Here is a 20,129-nt window from a genome sequence, read left to right on the forward strand (position 1 = left end):
GCCCCGCCAGGGCCCACGCAGCTCCGCAGCACGAAGAGCGCATGCTGCGCCGCCACATGCATGCATGCGCTTGGCTACAAAGAGAGCGCCTGCAGCTTCGCAGTCAGCACACGGGGCGGATTTAACTTCCACTTAGAAACCAAAACAAAAATGTGAATTGAGAGCTGAAGACATCTGCAGCTGCCCCCACAATATTTTGATTACCCTGTCCTGCCCTTTGGAATTCACTGATCAGGAGGGCACTCCTGGGGCAGTGGAGATAGAGCAGGAGGGCAGGGTAGGGGGGATTTAGGGGGGCAGAATTCCGCAGACAGCTGGGTGATGGAGAGATCAAACAATGCGCACATGGCCTGCCTCGCGTGGGCGTCTCTGTAGGGGACCACTGCTTCCGGTCCTGCAGTCATCCCATGATGTAGAGACATGGTCCTCCCCTTTAAGGCCAAGACTTGTGCTCCACAGAGGCCACAAAGCAGGCAAAAGCAGGGTTTCAAAATCCTATAAGCATACAAGACAGATAAAGAACCACTTGAAATTTTCTTTTACAACAGATTCCAAACCCCTGGCAACGACTCTGTATCGACATCCACTGAGGAGGCCACGCGGCACGGCGAGCGCCGCAAAGCCATGACATAGGACGAGGACGTGCAGTGAAAGTGGTGATGGCTCGTCCGCGTCGCCACTCCCAGCCACTCCTCTTCACTGGCCACGCCCCCCCCCCATCGCTTCCATCAACGGCTGACATGTTGAAAGACACAGGGGGAGAGTCTCAGAGCCCCAAACTGCCTCCGGGACTACTTTGATGTTTATCATTCAGTTTTTCAAAGCTTCTTACAGAAAATTGGCTTATCGTGAACAACCCCCCCCCCCCAATTTCAATGCAAATATCCACGGATGAAACTTCCACGAATCTCTGCACTGGGACACTGGGTTCAGGTCATGGCTCCAAAAAGCTATTTTTTAGAGAACAGCTCAGAAAATTCCAGAAATAATATCTGTGAGGGGAAAAAAATCAAGAAACAAGACCTTTCAGCAGAGATAAGATAGCTAATTTTCTACACTGCAACAAACATGTGGCCAAGTAGCTAAGGGTCGATTATCTCAAGTGAACCCCATGAATTACTGACCACACCACTATCATATTTTCAACCAGACAGGCTCTGGGCCTGTGTTTTAGTGCCGGACAGCTGTCCAGCTCATGAATCACAGCCCGCCCTTTGCGCCGAGGCCAACCCTACGGCCGATTTATGTCCGACGATTCTTCCCCCCAAAAGAGTCACCCGCTCAGACTGCTAATCGATAGCGGCCAGTCAGGAGATTTCCGACGAAATAATTCCACGGGAACAATTAGGGTACCCACCAAAACGAAGAAAGACACTGACCCACCTTCCCGGTCCATTGTGGCTTCCTTATAATGAGGACCCACACTTAACTTCTTGACAAGTGATATTCCCAGTAGGGTGAAGGCAGCAAAAATGCATGGCATGAAATGAAAGGGAAAGGGGAAAAAGAAGAACAGATTGAGTTCCTTTGATCTGACTTGTTTCCTTAGCTGTGCAGCCACGCGTTCACGTTTGGTATGTTACAAGGGTCCCATAATTAGTTGGGTTTGGATGATGCTACATTGGCCGCATGCCCCTCGCTGATTCCAATTAAACTGGCTAAAGAACTGGCGAGGGCCATCGTTGCCAACCTAATCATTTCCATGGCTGCGGATTATCTCACAGCACACAGGCTCTCGCACGTGCCCGCCTTCGGCCGCTTCCACGTTCCTCTGCTCCCAGTCCACCGTACGGAGCCCACGCTGCACCTGCCGTGAAATCATAACGCCGACATAACAATGTTTGCTGGCATCGGGAGGGGGCGAGAAAAAAGAAAGAAGGGAAAAACATTCTCCCGCTCTCGAGCCTCTCTCTGGCGAGAGACAGCGAGCAGAAACTGTCAAACTGGGGCCATCAAAAGGGAGGGGTGGGGGGACAAAAGCCCCTCCCTCGTTCCCTGTGGTGGAACAGTGGGGTTTGCAGCAGCAGGGTGTTGGCTGATACCTCTGACCCACAACATTAGATGACGCAAGAAACGGATGCACTTGCCACGGGGGGGGGGGGGGGGCCTGGGCAGGGGAATGTAGGGAACCTGATCCATGGAGGGCAGGTGTGTGTGCGGGTTTTTGGGATGGCCTCCCAATCAGCCAATAACAGTGGGTCCCCAGGACTGGAGTTGAGAACCACTGCTTTATTATTGGCTAACTGAGAGGTTATCCCAAAAACCTGCACCGGCTCTCCATGGAACAGGTTCCTTACATCTGATCTATTCGCTTTGGCAACCAGAGGAGTGACTGGTCCACCAAGCTTATTCACAGGTGTGACACAGATAATGCAGATTTAGCATATTGAAATGCATTATTAGCTACATGCTACATTGCTCAAATGAGCATCTATAATACGATTTTCATTCATCCTGTGGCCGTGTTGTGGGCTGGAAAGGGTAAACTGGTTTTTAAGACATCCTGCCCTACTAATAGACAAGTGATTATTGACTCTTAAGTTCACATGAAGTGATTAAATATGTAGAAGAAGAGCAATATAATGACACCCCTTCCAGCTGGCAACATTCCAAAGTTCTCCTTGAACGTCTGGGATACAGGGGCCACTCATCACCTCAAATCTTGGACCAATCGACAGGTCATAAACTCTTGACGGTTCGTAAAACCTGAATGATATGAAGTGCGTATTCTGTTTGTTTAATCTGCGTTCTTAGCTATGTCCGTACTCTAGTGATCAAGAAATACAGTCATGAGTTATTTAACGATGGAGATAAGTTCTGAGAGATGCGTCGTTAGCCAATTCCGTCATTGTGCGAACACCATAGACCAGGGGTCTCCAACTCCGGTCCTGGAGAGCTACCGTCCAGTAGGATTTCTATCATACCCGGCTTCTGGTGAGCCACACCTGTTCTCAGGTAAATACCAGGAGCAGGTGTGGCTCATCAGAAGCCAAGTGGGACAGAAAACCTACTGGATAGTAGCTCTCCAGGACCGGAGTTGGAGACCCCTGCCATAGACTGTACTTACACAAACCTAGATGGTGTAGCCTTCTGCAAGCCAAAGCTATACGGCGTAGCCTAAATAATGATTACACAGTACAATATAGTAAATACATAAAGCAGTAACACGTTTTGTTTTTGTTAACATCATCAAATATTATGCATTGTACATGACTGCATGTGCTATACTTTAATACGACTGGCAGCGCAGTAGATTTGTATGCTCTAGCACCGCCACAAACACGCGTGTAACGCTTTCTGCTACAACGGCTAACACGTCACTAGGCGATAGGAGTTTCTGAGCTCCATTATAGCTTGGATGGGACCACGGTGATATACGCTGTCCGTCGTTAACTGAAATGTTGCCATGGGGCGCGTGACCGTGATGCCCATGGGACACGATCCTCTCCATCTTCTCGTCTGTATCCCTTCATTCAGAAAGGCAGTGTCGCGGAACCTGTTTACGGCATCGGCGGTGCGAGATGGGGGCATCGTGACTGCAGCAGCTCGAACCCCTAGGATGCTGCACATCCAGCAGGTCCTTATTCACCGTGTCACATGACTCCGAAGAGGAGCTTGAGAGAAAAAAAATCGTAATGGGTGTCGCCGATACCTCATGGAGACAACATGTCCTACGCTGCAGACCCACTGCTGTCTTCAGATCAAAGCAGGTAAGTACCCATAATATCCCTGGATATACAGATACAGATAAATGTAAGTACAGCATAAGCTCCCACAGCGATAGTAATCTTTGGTTCTAACGGGTATTTCATGTGGAGACACATAATTTGATCACCATTATTCATCAAATGCTTCACATGAGAAGCTCCGTAAACCCATAAAAGGGTACAGCAAATCCTCTATTGCCCCCATTGTAGAAGGAATATGGGGTAAAGATCGGAACAAGGATGAATGCAAACAGCCAAACGAGTGTCGGCTATTTCATCCACATTTTCCTTTTTTTTTCCCAACTCAGATTTCAGTTCTTATTGACTGACAACGGAAAAAATTATTTCTTCTCAATGCATAGATTGCTTTGATATTTTGAGATTGTTCAACAGAAATTACAGCTGAAGCAGGAAATTACCTTGGTAGCTGACAATAATCGAGGCCATCAACACAAGGATTGCTCGTGCTAGACGCCTTGATGTACGTGGCTGGTTTCAGAAAAATATTTTTTAAGAAGTTAATTTAATGCAACCCGGCTCGCACTGAGCATTCATTAACTTGACTTAGGGATAAAGGTGTCATTTCATGTAGAATTTATCAACAGGAAGTCAAGACTTCACCGATATGCCTGACGGATGGGGATGGACCTGGAACATGAGGAACTTAAAAATTTCAGTGCTGATTTCCAAATAGGGAACAACCAAAGTACCAAATATAAACTTGAATATTTCATATTAAAAGCACATACTTCACCTAACTGCATGTCTTTAGATTGCAAAAAGTAATTAGAATACCTGAAGGAAACTTGTGCAACATGTGGCGAGGTGTGAAGCGACCAGGGCACTACCATGCTGTCCTCTATTTGCAAATCATGTGACCATGAGACCATGTGACCTCCCAGCCCCAGCGGTATGAAGCGACCACACCGCTACCATGCTGTCCTCTATTTGCAAATCATGTGACCATGAGACCATGTGACCTCCCAGCCCCAGCGGTACGAAGCGACCACACCACTACCATGCTGTCCTCTATTTGCAAATCATGTGACCATGAGACCATGTGACCTCCCAGCCCCAGCGGTACGAAGCGACCACACCGCTACCACGCTGTCCTCTCTTTGCAAATCATGTGACCATGAGACCATGTGACCTCCCAGCCCCAGCGGTACAAAGCGACCACACCGCTACCACACTGTCCTCTCTTTGCAAAATTTGTCCAAAATATGGCCAGAGACATTTTTTTCCTCTTTGAACTTTTTAAGAAAAAATAAACTCTAAAAAAAAAATCCACAAAAGAAACTTTTGTTTCCACAACTGAGATGCCAAAGTAAACAAACAGTTTACACAAAACTTTAAGAGTGACACACAAGTGACACGGCGTGTTAGATTCTACAGACGAGCTCTCTTCATTATCCCGCATACTGACTGATGCAATGCAGGGCCCTTTGAAACTCCAAGACAGGGAACAATGCATTCTCCCACAGCCTTATTCTGTCACGACGAGAGCTGTCCCGGCGTTTCTGAAAAGCAAACTGAATTCATCTGACACCTCTCCCATTGATGAAAGACAACAAAGGTAATTTGCGACATGTGCAAAAAAAAAAGCACAAAGGCTGTGCACAATTTCTCAGGATGTGAAACCTTTTCAAAGCCAAAAAAATGAGTTTGGGGGGTAAAACAAAGGACAATATAAATGATTCCTTTTTGGTAGGGGAATAATTTATAGCACAGGTAAAATGAAGGAAAAAGAAATATAATTTCCCTATATATCAAAACTGTAATTTAATTTTTTTTTCTTTAATTGTCAGTATGTCCACAGAAGGACTGGTATGAACCGGGTTCCAGAAATAAAACACCGGTCTGTTTTATACCAGAGATGGCGCTCCGGCAGACGTGTTTATGATGAGTGAGACATTGACACCGCCCCCTTCCCGGCGTGGTTTTCAGCCAATGAGGGCGCTGCGTTCGCAGCTGTGTGGGACGATGGCAGACAACCCGCTCCTCACGTGCTCCGAGGCGCCACGTGAATCTGCAAATTTTCATCGAGAAAAAAATAAAAAGAAATGAAAATAATAACTAACGGCGGCGTAAAAAAAAATCTGCTCCCAGGTGGCTGTTAGCGCGTTACTCTGCCCTCTTTGATTCTCTGTATCAGGCTATTTTTTTTTAAGATCCCCATTTTGGGCTCGTTCCAGGAAACAAGGCAGGTGGCACTCAGTCTTCCGACTCACAGATCTATCCATTTGCTCTCTTTTTCACGGAGCGAGTCACACGGGCTCCTCTGGGAACAGCCCACTGCGACCGCGAGAAAGGGCCGGATCTCTCATCGCCGGAAACCAGCGCCGTACCGATGGCTGAAGGATCCGCAGGCAAGAATTCATGCTCGTTCCCAGCAGACAGGACAGCCTGGCTGAATTAAACACCACCCCCCCCCCTCAGAAATTATGTAAACTGTTTAAGCATAGCTTACCCATATAAATCATATCCTTCCTATCAAAAGCTATTATAAAAATATATGGGATGACTCTGCTATACTAAATTTAACCAAGCCCAGGCCCCATATTTGTATTTTCCCCGAAACTAAGTGGTCACCCGTCTGAATAAGACGCCGTTATTCTTACACTTGAGCCGAAATACACTTTTATTACACCTTAAATATTTTGCTGCCAGACCTTTTTGTAATTAAGACAAATTACAGCATGTTTTATGTTGATTATGAATGACATATGCATTATGTATGAGTCCGAGAATACTTGGAGGGTAAATGGTAAAAGTGGTAAATGGACTGCATTTATATAGGTGCGAACTGCATATACACAGCAACTGCATTAAAACACTAGGCATGGTCAGGGTGAGAGGGGATTCTATACCAGGAAGAATATGGTACAGGACAAAGGAACTGGCAACCCCTACTATGGGATGCCAATCTATTACAGAGCTCACATGATGATGAATTTATGACCAATTTACTTACAATCATAGATAACACTGTCCAGGACATGAAAGTAAGACTAAAACGATAGCTTCATCTAAATAGTTATTTTACGGTACATTTATGGGGAGAAAACCCTCCAGTTTCACTGTGGCACTAAAAATAATGTAAACATGATAATTAACAAGTGAATTCAATTGAAGACACACCCAAAGCAGGAGTTACATAATTCCATTAGGTACGACGGATGCACCTACAGCTGTTGACCAAACTGGAAGCAGAAGATATTATTTGGAAACGTAAATGTTTTGCTTCCTTTCAACACGCAAACTGTCACCTCGGTCGTGTAGCAAAGTGGGCTTTTCCTGTACAGCAGACACGCATGGGGAGCAGTATGTAATGGTGACAACGCAGGTGACGGCGAGAAGAGCTAATTATGCTAATTATATGCATGGACTTCAACACATTAAGATGTATCATGAGGTCCCTCCCCCCAGGTGTTACAGGATGTTCAGGATCTTTGGATGGAAACATTGTGGTATCTCTCCAGATGCACCATCCTACACACTCTCACGAGTCTCATTCAGGTTGGTGTGCATCCTCTGTACCTTTAAAACCCCCCTGCTCCTCCCCTCCCCCTTGAAAAGGTCACACCCTCATTTGCATAATGAGTGGAGACACATTGCAGGTGGGCGGGATCAATGAATGGACTCCCGGCTATTGGTGCCAACCCATCGACTGGCACGGGAGGAGAACCAGCTGAGGCACCCAGCTGTAGGGGCCCCCAGCTCTTTGCCTGGGGTGGGGGAGGATGGAGCTCATCAACTTCCCCATTGCACCACATGAAAATGGAGTGTAGCCAACCAGGAACCTACCACATTCTCTCTATAAAACAGGAACAAACAAAAAAAAAAAAAGATGACAAAAAAATACTACTAGTAAACAAAACATTTTCTGGTTGACTAATATAAAATAGAAGCGATTAAAATATATTTGTGTTCACCTCAGCGTGACAGCATGTGAAACACAAGACCTAAATATGTCAGGCAGCTGAGGCGGGCTCTGCCGAAGTGTTAAAGTAGGTAAGAATATCAGCATGCTGGCTATCCCCGCCGATTCCGAAGCGATCGGCCGACGGAGCTGCAGCCTCGTGGCCCTGTCACCTGGAAATTCTGCTGTTTGAAAGACGAGGTCAAAAAACAAAAAAGAATTAATGGCGTGCGATTGTAAGAGGACATATAAACGAAAGACAGTGTGAGAGAGAAATGAATGTCTTCATCTCATCAGGTAGAATGACGCACCGGTGGAAACGGAACAGGAGGAGGATGTTAATCCCCTGGAGAGGGTGTGGGAGGTACCTACTCCTTCCGTATCAACGACCCCACACCACGCTCAGACTCATCCGCATTGCTAAGCAAACGTGGGCTAAAGACTCCAAATCACCGATTTCTTACTTAATCGCCTTGGGACACAATTAGTATAATTTATGATTAATACATCTATTGTTAAAAATGCTTGCTTTTACTATGCACGAAAGTATCTCATTAAAGGTAACAGTGCATATTTATTTATGAATAAAATCACACCTTCTTTAAAGAACGTGTTTAAGCCCAATCCCCAGCTGTTTAGAATTTACTTAAAGTTTAAGATAATGGAGGGCTATAACAGGACATGAATGAATCCCGTTTTTTAAGCTAGATGGCTACAAAGCTACAGACTCATCCACCAGCCAGGGTCCTTCCTACAGCAGCACAGGGCAATTTCATCTTATCGAAGACACAGCATGAAAAATAAAAAGCTGCAGACTCTTTATCTCCCGGGAGGCTTCGCACCCCATCCACTGCACCCCGCACCCCCCACACACAAAGCCCAAAAGGGAGTCAATGGGAGTGATTTGAAATTGCTTCTTCGAATGATCTTCGCAAACGTCACTTTTCAGGAGGTCACATGCACCAGGCCCCATCGGTACAAAAGGTCAATTCCAGTTTTGGAACCTGCCCACCTCCCTATCCATCCTAACCCCCCCCCCCCCCCCCACATTGTCCTTCTCAGTTGCAGCTGAGCTGGCTGGATGTAACAGGCTACACTAGGAAGGGAATAAGGACAGAGCCACTTTCATCCAATTTAATTTGCCTGTTTTCACGAGGAGCATTTAATTTAGAATATAGCATCCACAGGCAAAAGAAGCCATCTGCGTTATTGAAGTGAGTAACGCAATTTGAGGTGGATCTCCTGCTGCGAACCACAGCCTTTCAGTCAGGATTCTCATGATACGACTTCAGTCCCGCTCCCATAACACCAGGTCAATGCCATTTATAGTGTTGTATAACCTTCCCCTGCAATACATTAAGTTATATGAGAGTAATCGGAAGTAGAACAGAGTACCTATTCCTTTAGCGAATTAATACTTTCTGTATAGTTAAGGGGGAAAAAAAATACCTTTGTGAGTATGGAAGAACAACTCCGAAAAAAACTGAAAAAAATCCTTTTGTGCCCAGAAAGAACACAGACTCTCTCAGTTCTCTTGTGGGAGGCTGAAAAAAGCATTTTGTTTTTACCCATTTCCCTTCTATGGCTTTGTTTAAATGACTCATAGTTCTTCGGGTTCATTAAACCAAGCAGAGACGCTGTCCTTAGCGCTGCTGTTCTTGCTTGTCCTGTCAGATAAGGGTTACGCTATTGGCACACATGAGTTTATAATAAGGCCGGTATAGCAGAGCGGCAGGTTACGAGACCCAGCCCTGCCACGCAACGGGACAAAAGAGCACGCCATCAGCGATTACATAAAGGAGCGCACAAAAAGGACCCCTTTGGGGAAAACAGGGACCAAAAAATGTACAAGGCCCTCAAACACAAAATAACACCATTCAACCCAGTAGGAACCTTCAGCACAGGGCTTGGCTCCATCATGTTCTCCACCCCATTCTCGTCTCCCCTCCATCCAGATGACTCACTAAATGAACCTCACTGTGGCTAACGAGGGTCAGCTGCATTTTGTTCACCTGTAGACCTCGATTTGTAGGACTCTATGCCAAAAATACTATTAGTGACAAACAGGTCCAGTGAGCTTAAACAACAACCAATACCATTCCATGATGGTTGACTAGCATTTATTCTTTCACTTGTAATTTATTCCTCTCCGGGGCGAAGGAAGTAAGAATAATGGGTTTGCACTAAGTGGGTTATGCTGTACCGTACAAAGAAACACTAACGTCAGTGCTTGGCTAATTTACCGTGTTCGGGATGCCGAGGGGAGCATTACGACAGGGAAAGGAGTCGGTAGGATTCTGCTCTACATTTCAAAATTATTAATATTTTATGAAAATACAGTGTCACCATTTCAGTGGAAGTGTTTTGACAACAAATTAATGTTGTGTGGAGAGTAACAACATAATTACGTCTAGTCATAGATGGCTCTTTTTAAACGTGCGTTCTTTTATTTAATAGCGTTTTATTGTTTCCAAAACCACTTTTTAGTTGCGAATTTTCCACATGCGTATACATTTCGTTCAGCTGGAGAATACATCCACCCTTGAGCAACAGATAAGCAATTCCGGCTCCCTGGGAGACCGCTCAAAACAAGAGCGATTAAGGCTGTTCTTTCCCTTAACGAGCCTTAATCCAGACATGCCTTTATTCCGGTTGATTTTTCTTGCTCCCGCGCCAGCACGCTCACTGTGAGGCGTTTTCCTGGCACCACTCTTTGTGTGGAGATCTCCCACGGCGTCGTGCCACAACAGCGGGCCTTGCCGCTGGTTCGGGGGCCTCGCCATCCACATCGGTGGTTGAGTCCTTCCATGCAGAAAGATGGATGACTCACAAAGACTCTTCAAGGCCCCACCGAGGATCAGGGAGGGAAAGCTCAGGTTACCATGGATATGATGGATTTTTCATTTTGATAACTTAACATCACTATCTGCTGCCTGAATGCCCTCTGTTTGGGATATCTGAGGTTGAGTTTTTCCAGTTTTCGAAAAATACCTGAGCATGATGCATTTATGCTATCCATAACTTGCGAACATTGGAGAGATGTTTGTTATTTGAATTATTGACTGTGTAACTGTCAAGTGTAAGACGGAGCGATGTTAACCTCAAGGCTTGATATTTAGAAAGCTTACGCTCTCCCAGTTCTTCTGCTCGGGACGGCCTGACATTCATTACTGGTCTTCTTCTTTACGTGTCTCTTACGCAGGCTAACCCAGCACGGCATATCAACAAGGTCGTCAACAGCACGGGAGGCCACGTCATGTGACATTAAGTTGCCAATTTTTCAGACTTTGCTATTCTCAAAGGCGCGATGACACATACTCGGAGACATGCCGTCCGGCCATAATACCTACCATAAGGTCACCTGTATCACGTCGTAGGCAGTAACATGAGGTACCCCGCTGAATTTCAATGCCAACCATCACCCTGCACTTTAATTTATATTTTTCCACATAAAACAAGGGTCTGCCACATAATAAAAAATGATTACAGGTGTCATAAAATGTTTGCTAGCTCTCCGCAGGAGAAAGACAGCATTTCAGGGGTTTATTTCACAACTGTTGTCCTAACTAGAACTGCACCTGCAGTCTACGATGCATTTAACAAGCGGCGCTGAACTGCTTACAGTGGCGATAGCCAACTTGTGACAAGACCTAACCTTTTTTTTTCTGGCACGAAGCACAAACCACCTCGGGTGAGTCACACCTCCGCACGCCATAGGCTGCATGAGAACAGGTCTGATTCTACTAATCGGGTTTCTACTGTTGCACAAGCCCTAAACATCTCCCCATAGATGTCAACCTAACCACGGTGAAAACAGCGAGTTGGGTGACGGAAAACTTGTACATTTCTGTAAAAACCGTAAGCCATGAAAATGCACTCCTTACGCTCGTGTATTTTGCTTTTTTCACTATCATTATTGCTACAGAATAACACTTACAGTTAAACAGACACTGAAAAAGCATCAATCCGACCAATAATGTCAGTAACTGTAATCCAAAATCTATATTTTACTACCTTGGGTCACCGTGAAAATTTTGTTTATAACCTGGAAATGAATGCTGGGGGGGGGGCTAAAGAGGGTATCATATATTTTTCATGTGTATTCAGGTAAGCCTTCGCAGTGGGTAATATCTGTCACTGGAGTAAACTTTTTTGTTGGTTTTAACCACATTACAATAGTAACAGAGAGAAAAGAATGAGTTCTATGGGTAAAATGTGAGATTCCATAGCTGTGACCTGCGGACACCCGCTGTCTGCAAGCAGTGCCGTCTAGACTGAGACGGTCTTCCTTACCTCACCTACTGTGGCCACTGCAGCTCCGGCCGTCTACTGCTCCCCGCATGTTCTGATGCAGCAGACCTTTTCCATTAGAAGCCTCCTGAACATCCTGAATCTTAATGGGTTTTAATGCGCTCATCAAAGGTGACCTTTTTGTTAAGGGGGGGGGGGGGGGGCAATGCAATGACACTGCAGAAAGGCACTTTAATCCAGCCCATTAGAAAGGCCACTAAAGAGAACTCTGGAAAGTCCTGGTGACTCTCCAACACGCTCCCCCCCCCCCCCCCCCGAAGGTGATGCTTTTAAAAATGTGCATGCATTTTGTTTATACGGCTCGGGGAGCGCAGTATGCGAGTTACAAAGCTAAAGGTGAAATAACAGCTAGCTTCATTAAACATTACGATCCAAAATAACAAGCTACGTGACCGGATGTCCGCAAAACGAATATCCCGACTGTCGGAGCTCATCGCGGAAACACCGGCGCATGAAAGTAACCACCATTAGCACAAGGCTCGGTTCGGATCGCTGTGCTGGAGATTAACACGTAAACTGATAATCAGTTCGGAGACGCTGGCAGTGAGCACCAGGCATCCCAGAGTCCCATCTCCCCCAGGTGGGCAATGATTTCCCTGTCACAGCCAATTGGCCAGGCTAGGGCAGGGAGCTGGTGGGCGGGGGGGGGCGGCAGCACGCGCCATAGTTCCAAGCTTGGTTCATTTATTACATCGTAAAACTTAATGAGTTTATTCTGGGGGGGTCGCCAGAATGCCATTTATGTTTTAATCAGGATTAACACTGGTGTGCCTCCCCCACGGTTCTTTTATTAATCGTTCTCCCTCACAGTTCGTTACCCCGCGTTTTTTTCTTCCCCCGCCTCCTTTCATCTGGACGGGGGCTTAGCACCTAAAACCCCATTTAGAGTACCGGAATCTTCCAGGGATGCAGGTTACAGGCTGGATTTAGTCCGAATCCCTGGTGTCCGGTCTGATCCCATGCCGGTCAAACCTGTTGCCTCCGCTTTGCCTTCAGCCAGATGGGGTGCCAGACCATTTAATGACTTGAGAACAAGTGTATTTTTTTATTTTTTATTTTTTTTTTGGGGGGGGGGGGAGCATAACAGGGGCCATAATTCATACAGAGGGGCCAACCTTATCATTAGCCAATGATATGTTTTGAATCGGTGAGTGACAGGGGAGGGGACATTCCAAGGGCCAATCAGCTCTCCCCTACCCCTGTATACGCCCTTGGCAGACGAGTTTCTGGAAACCTATTGTCATGGACTTCTGTGCTTGAGGGATCCCAAAAGACTGGGACCTGCTTGCTGTAAATTTCCCTAATCTTTTGGGCTCTAACCATGGAGACAAACTCATTCCAGCACCCTCTGACATTAATCAGGAAACATTCTCTTTGCTCTGTTTGGACTGTAATGTTTTCTGAAACTCTTGTGGGAGTTTTACTTACACAAAAATATTTTGAGGGCAGAAGGAAAAGTGGAGGAGGCGGGACAAAGACATATGATTGGCTGGTTCCACCTACTCTAGTTGCTTGGACCCGCCTCCTCTACAATCTGATTGGTTATCTCTCTCAACCAATCATTTTTCCTTGAGCCCCCAGAATATTTTTGCTTAAGTAAAACTCCCCTAGGATTCTGAAACACATGAATAAATCCACTGCACCTTGCAATGTGCAAAAACATGCACAGGCGCATGAATGCAGCGGGGAGACAAAACACCCAGCTGCTTAACTGGGCTGTGCGTCATGCGGCCCCAGCCATACAATTGACATTTGGGTCTGAATGTTTCCAGGTGCAATAAAAAGCAGCAGAACCACCACCCCCTCCCCCGTATAAATGAATGAACGGAAGGGAAAGAGCGGAGTACTTATTTCGAACACCGCCGAACTGCTTCCACCAGTCATTAAACGGTCTGCAGCCAACCGGAGAACGTGGCAAATATTAAATAAAACATCTGTCAGAATGTGTTTATAATCATTGTTCCGGACATGCCGCATTCAGTCATCGCTTTCTAATTTACTCCAAACCGAGGGGGAAATCGGCAGGGCAACTAAAGCCCGAGGTTGGGCCAATCAGCATGCGGACCGGCCGCACAGACCTCACGGATCAGGGCAGACCCTCACAGGCCTGCGGTCTACTACAACCCTAAAAAGCAGACTAAAAAGCAGTTTTTTTTTATGTTGAGGCATATACGCAGCTGGGGAGGGAGGGTTCGTTAAAATGCACGTTATGCCTCATTTCTGACACCTCCGCGGTGCCGACTCCTATCTGAACCCTGCAGATACTCAGTCAGCGGAACTAATCTCGTGTCTTTAATGTTCCAATCTAATTAAACACTTCCCTTTGTTTTTCAGGAAAGCAGCACTCGTCCACCGTAATGAGATTCCCGCTCGAACACGTCTCCCGCTCCTTCCGTGAGCCATGGCAACTCAGGCCCCTCAGCAGAGGGCTAAGCGGGTCTGTTTTGCAATTATTCTGGCAGCCCTGCCCTCACGCTTGGAGTGGGGGGCCGCACCCAGACTTTTATATGGCGGGCGGAGGCGGAGCACCATTGCACAGCACCAATCCGAGCAGCCCCAGACAGCACCCTCCTCCCCCGCTGACAAACCAATCCCAGGTTCTCTCCACAACCCCCAGCCGCACGGCAGCAAAGCCCCGCCCCTTAGCGCTGCTGCATTCCATGTACCACTGTCTGACATCCAACACGTGAGACAATTCGTTTAGCGGCACCCGGAGCAAAAAATGCGAGGGGCGAACTAGGGCCCCAGAGGTCCCCCACACAGAACCTCGTTATTTATGACAGGGGGTGCCGTCGCTCCCTAACTCTGATAAATACGCCCCCGCGGGTGCGCGGGGGACTTGAAGCGCCGCCAGGCAACCAGCAGATGGAAAGTGTCATCGCAGAATGGATGACGCCAGTAAACAGCACTAAGGCGCGACCGCCTGTCAGGGGAGGGCAAAGTATTGCACTGTACGCTGATGTGTGTGGGGGGGGGAGGGGCGGCAGGGTTACACCAATTCCTGCTGTCGAACTCGCACAAGATTTGACACAACAATAGCAATTAGGGTGATGATCATTCACAGTTGCCATGGTTATTACTACAAAAACAAGCAACCAGAGTAAGTAATATCTGACAAGTGGGAGAAATTCCATATAAAGCCACTTTCACTATTTTTGTGGTATTTTCTTAGGTAACCCTCTGTAAAACACGGCTTGCCAATAACAGGAAGGTTATTTTTTTGCTTGCTGCATTTTCTATGTATTTCAACTTTTCAACTACAAAAACTATATACACAAATACGGGAAAAATGTGGGGGGGAAACTAAACAAAACCTGCCAAAAACTGGATAGCATTTTAAAATGGTGTTACTGAGACTGAGGATGTTCTTCCACTGTACTAATACCATCCACGGGCATTTGTTTTTCTGCATAATTTGCATAATCATAATTTAACACACTTCATTCTTTTAGCAAGAAGTCACATTTATATTAAGTTTCAGGTTATTTTCAATGTATTAAAACACATGCAACCTGAATGATACAAATATTTCAGAATATTACATTTGGGCCTCAATTTGGTCAAAAGGTTAAACAGGAAATTGTAATCTGATTACAGATTAAATGGAATTACATTTTCTCTTTAAAAATGTCATGCAACCAAATGCCGATTGAGGGAATATTGATGTTGTTATTTAATGTAGCTATAAAACCACACATAATTGTTGTGTCAAAAAAATGCGAACAGAGCTAATTTAGCAGAATGGAGCTGTAGACATTTTTAAAAAACATAGCACACAGCACTTTCTTTACATTTGAAAGAAATCTTTTTTTTCACATAGTGATGTCACAAGGTTGTTGGGTAAACCAAGTCCGCATTCTAACCCAACACCAAGGCTGTGTCACTATTGGGCACGCATCCAGCCCCCCAGCCCAGGAATGGCCTGGGATGGCATCAAGTGAGAGAGACATGGTCTGACTTGGGAGCTCACGGGCCCGGGGCAGCAGTCGGTATCTGCAATTGGCTAACTGTGAACACTGTAAGCTAGAAAGGACTTCCAAATGATGAGCAATAAAACTCCGTCATTAGCCTCGAAGGCTTGCTCTGCTGAGGGAATCACATAAATGTTATTCAGTTTCATTTGCTAAATTGAGGCTAATCTCACTTTGAATAAAAGATTGGGCAGCCGTATTTCTTACTACTGCCTGCGAGCGGCGATAACGAATGAAACAGACGCAGGCCTCGGAGCGGACACATTTTTTATTAAAAATTAAGGTAACTACCTTGTCTGACTGTCTACTGTTGAAAATGAAAAGGGAGCATCAGGATCATGCCGCCGTGATCACTGAAAAATTGATGCGATAAACCGTGTCCAAGCACCGTGTGCTAATCCAGCACTTTGGCGCCCCCTCTGGCCGGATGCCACACTTATAGACACTAGTTTATGTGCGCCTGTCGAGACATGGCCCAGGAAAGCCCAAGTGCTCCCTTCATCGGTTTTACCCAGCCTTTTGATCTGTGTGATGGGCTCTGTTCACGACTCAGTCTGAGCTGGGAGTTGATTTATTTATGTGTGTTTACCCATGGAGAGCCACAGTGGTCAGAATAGCTAATGAAAATCTATGTTTGGAGTTGGGAGGGGGGAACCTCCTGTGGACTTAAATATTTATGAATCAAATTGTTATTCATCTCTGAACCACAGAGAGATGGGGCTAAGGTGTGCCAAATGATTTCCCTCTGCCTAGATACCACTCATCACAAAACCCCTACATTCCTAATGATGGTCAGTTGCTACACTTTCCAACTCCCTGATAAGTTCAGCATTTGTTTAACACCAATTCTGGTCCTCGTATCGCATTTAATTACAGTGAAAACATCAGCATAAGCAGCGGTGTAGTGCTGCATTCAGGAAACCACTTTGATCTTGGAGATGGGCCGATCCACGTTGCCACATTCCCCTCCTCGCGGTTGATTGAAATAGCTTTTCCTCGCAGGTCTCAGCGGCATCCGAGTACAGATGAATTATCATTAAATTATCATCTCTACTTTTGGCGACAGCAGGAAATCTATACATAAACGAAAAGCGATGGCAAGAAAATATAAGTCCTCAGGAGGCTGAACTTAAAACACAATCCATTTTTTGGTTGTAGTACAACCCCCCCACCCCCGTCCCTGTTTTTGGAGATATGGCGGTGAACCAATGCACCAAGAAAAGATGGATAACCTATCAATGATGAATAAGCTATTAACGATCGATAAGCTATCAGCACATGCTCAACAAAAAGGGCATTTAGCAATGAGAATTACTAGATAACGAGATTAGGGTCTGCCACTGCCTGCCTTAATGAATCAACTGATCACCCTTGGAAGCAAATGCCTCCAATTCAGCAACTACGACCTATATTTATATAATTTGCACAGATTTCGTACGAGATTGTTTAGATGACACCACGAGTAGATGGATAATGTATACAAATAAGTACACTGACAGCTTATTGACAACTGCATGACTATAACCAATGGGTGCTTCCCATTAGTCCCATGTGACTTGACATCACGCCAAATCCAGCCAAGAAAATGGCCCAGCATTGACTTAAATTAGACTGCCTTCTGCCCTATTATAAGGGGATTACCAAAGTCTATGAGGGCGGCTCTAGGAAAATTGTAAGACCTGATTCATGGCTTTGGGCTAGGAAGTCTGCTATTTAAGAGAGTGTTCAGGTCTGGCTGCTGCAAAATCAGCCCACAGCCCCTTAAACGTGAGCAACATACCTCATGTTTATTAGAAACAGTCCATACTTCCAGTATTTTCCCCAGTTGTACCTCTATCACAGACTCATATAAAAAGAGAGTGTAGGGATGGCAGTGAAAAGGAGTTTTAGAGGATAACTAAGAAATATCATTTAATGCATTTTATTTGAAATGTGTTTTTATTGTAACAATTTACATATCTGTTCGGTTTTCAAAATTGCACCCCCAAAATTTAGCTTTATGTTGTTAATTATTAAAACTATTAAATCACCCCCAGCAAAGGATGTTTGTATGGCTACACAGGAAGGATCGGTCACACAGTCTGGGGCGTGCATGACTCTGCCTCTTCTCTTCATCTTAAGGGCGATGAACCAAACTGTTTGTGTCCCATTCGGCATACAGCCAATGTTAAATTTCCATGTCACCACATTTAAATGAGGCATCCTGGTTGCAGCCTCAGGGATCATCAATGGTTTGAAACATCTCAGTACCCTCTCCTTGTTCTCTGGGCCTGTGCATCATTACTTCCCAACAAAATATTAACAAACAAATACCAATTATCCTCCGGGGTAGGTCCGTTTGTCACACCCCTTCCCTGGCTAGGCTTCAAGGATGTCATAGTTGGCCAATGTTGGGTCATGTGCAACTCACCTTAAATGGCACACCATCTGCCCCCCACCCTGTGCTACCTGCCAGGCATGGACCCGTCATATGTCAGGCTAACCTGCCAAGCAGCCTGTCCACATCGCCCCTGGGACTGGACACTTGTTGGACATTAACCCCCTCCTGTCTAAGCCCTTACCCATTTAACAATATTTTCCATGCTAAAAAAATGTACGTTTTAGCTGTCTTAGTGAGGATGCTAAAAGCTTGACCGTGGCTAATGTTGTTGGCTGGTAAGATGGTGGGGCTGATGCGTGGGCTCAACCCTGAATCCTGCGCGTAGCTTCTCGTTATGTCAAGCACACTAACATAGAGGATCCAGCCCTCAGTAAGCAAAAGCAGCACTCTATCCGATATACTGTACGGTTTATGCTATTTTTAGAGGGGTCGCGGCTTCTGTTTAAATTCTCCATGGCGCTTCACTTGTGTCGGCCACAGAAAAGGAGACCGTATCACGAGAGCAATCCTTTAGGAGGTTGGGCCCAGACTCTACAGAAGCCTTGTGGAGATGGCGGCAGGACGACGTCACAAAGTAGCGTCACCTCTGCTCAGTAAACAAGCAGCCCAGGATTTAATCAGCACGGTAAACCGAAGCCCCTGTCCGTCCCCTAACCCCCGGCAGAACGCAGCTCCCATGGGGATATCGATGGACCAGGTGCCCATGCTGAGCTCATTTCAAGTCAGTCCATTCTATACTTAGGTAAGAAAAAAAAAAGATTTCCGGCAAAGAGGATAAAACATGCTTATGGACAAACAAAGACCGTATCTGCTGGTGGATGGGGCAGCTCAGCAGACGACGTGCCAATGGGCCACTGGGCTTCAAACTCGGCTGGATGATAGACACAATATCACTGCATCCCCGTGTTCTCCCTGCCAGGGTCATATGACCATCACACCACCACAGTGTGTTCAGCTTTGATGTGACAACAGAATATCGAGCAGGCAAGACTTGCACAAGCATATCATGCCACCGATGTGGTAAACAGGGCCCATGGGTTAAAAATGTTTCCAGAGATGTATTAACGAAGATATCTGGTCACATTCTTTGTTTTCCTATTATTATCACTTGATTAGAAAAAAAAAATACGTTTTGAAGACTGCATCCTCGGTTACCGAATACGTTTTAGAAACTGAAAAAGATAATATTTATGAATTCACAAAGTAATGTATTTTCGTTGACTCCAATCCATCCATTTTCGATCAGCCCTTATCTGAAGCGGGATCTCGGCGAGCCGGGTACCTGGAGGCCTATCCGCAGGAAGCACGATACACCCTGAACGGCAAGGCAATCCATGGCAGGGCATGAACACACGTCCAATAACACTCCAAGGTCAATGTTGGAGACATGTGACTGCAGAAGGAGACTGGAGTATGCAGGGGAACATGCGAACTACCACAAGTCCAGCACTCGAACCCAGGGGCGTTGCTAGAGATTTTGGGCCCCATGAAAGCATATCATATTAGGCCCCCAAGTCCAAACCAATCCAGTTATTTTCCTAATTTTTTAGGGCCCCTGTCCTAGCTTTCCTCCCCCTTACGGCGCCCCTGCTCGAACCCATGACTCAAGACACCGTGCCGCTTGTTATTGTACTTTACATTTTAAGCGCTAGCAAATGCTATGTGACTTATTAAGGTCAGTATCTATGTCTCTTTCACATTTTCTTGATTGCTTTTCACTCAATAATCATTGACCTCTCCCAGAGTGTTGCAGGACGACGGCCCAGGGCGTGGATGTTATTGCATTCGATTGCCGGCTGGCTTCTCAGCACCACTGGTGCATCGAGGCTCCTCGGCGC

At 46.0% G+C, this 20,129-nt stretch overlaps 1 protein-coding gene across 2 annotated transcripts in view; it reads right to left on the reverse strand.

Moving 5' to 3' along the window:
* sez6b (seizure related 6 homolog b) overlaps positions 1-20,129 on the reverse strand; it is a 164,552-nt gene that overhangs the window by 84,325 nt on the left and 60,098 nt on the right. Inside the window, exon 1 of one of the 2 annotated variants that reach the window (XM_072701539.1) lies at positions 11,923-12,057. The exons of the other annotated variant lie outside the window; for it this stretch is intronic. The gene's annotated coding sequence lies outside the window, so the exon portion shown is untranslated. Of the gene's footprint in view, positions 1-11,922; positions 12,058-20,129 lie in introns of those variants that run through there. 2 annotated transcript variants of the gene reach the window in all.

Source organism: Paramormyrops kingsleyae, chromosome 17 (assembly GCF_048594095.1).
Source record: "Paramormyrops kingsleyae isolate MSU_618 chromosome 17, PKINGS_0.4, whole genome shotgun sequence".
NCBI classification, from domain to species: domain Eukaryota; kingdom Metazoa; phylum Chordata; class Actinopteri; order Osteoglossiformes; family Mormyridae; genus Paramormyrops; species Paramormyrops kingsleyae.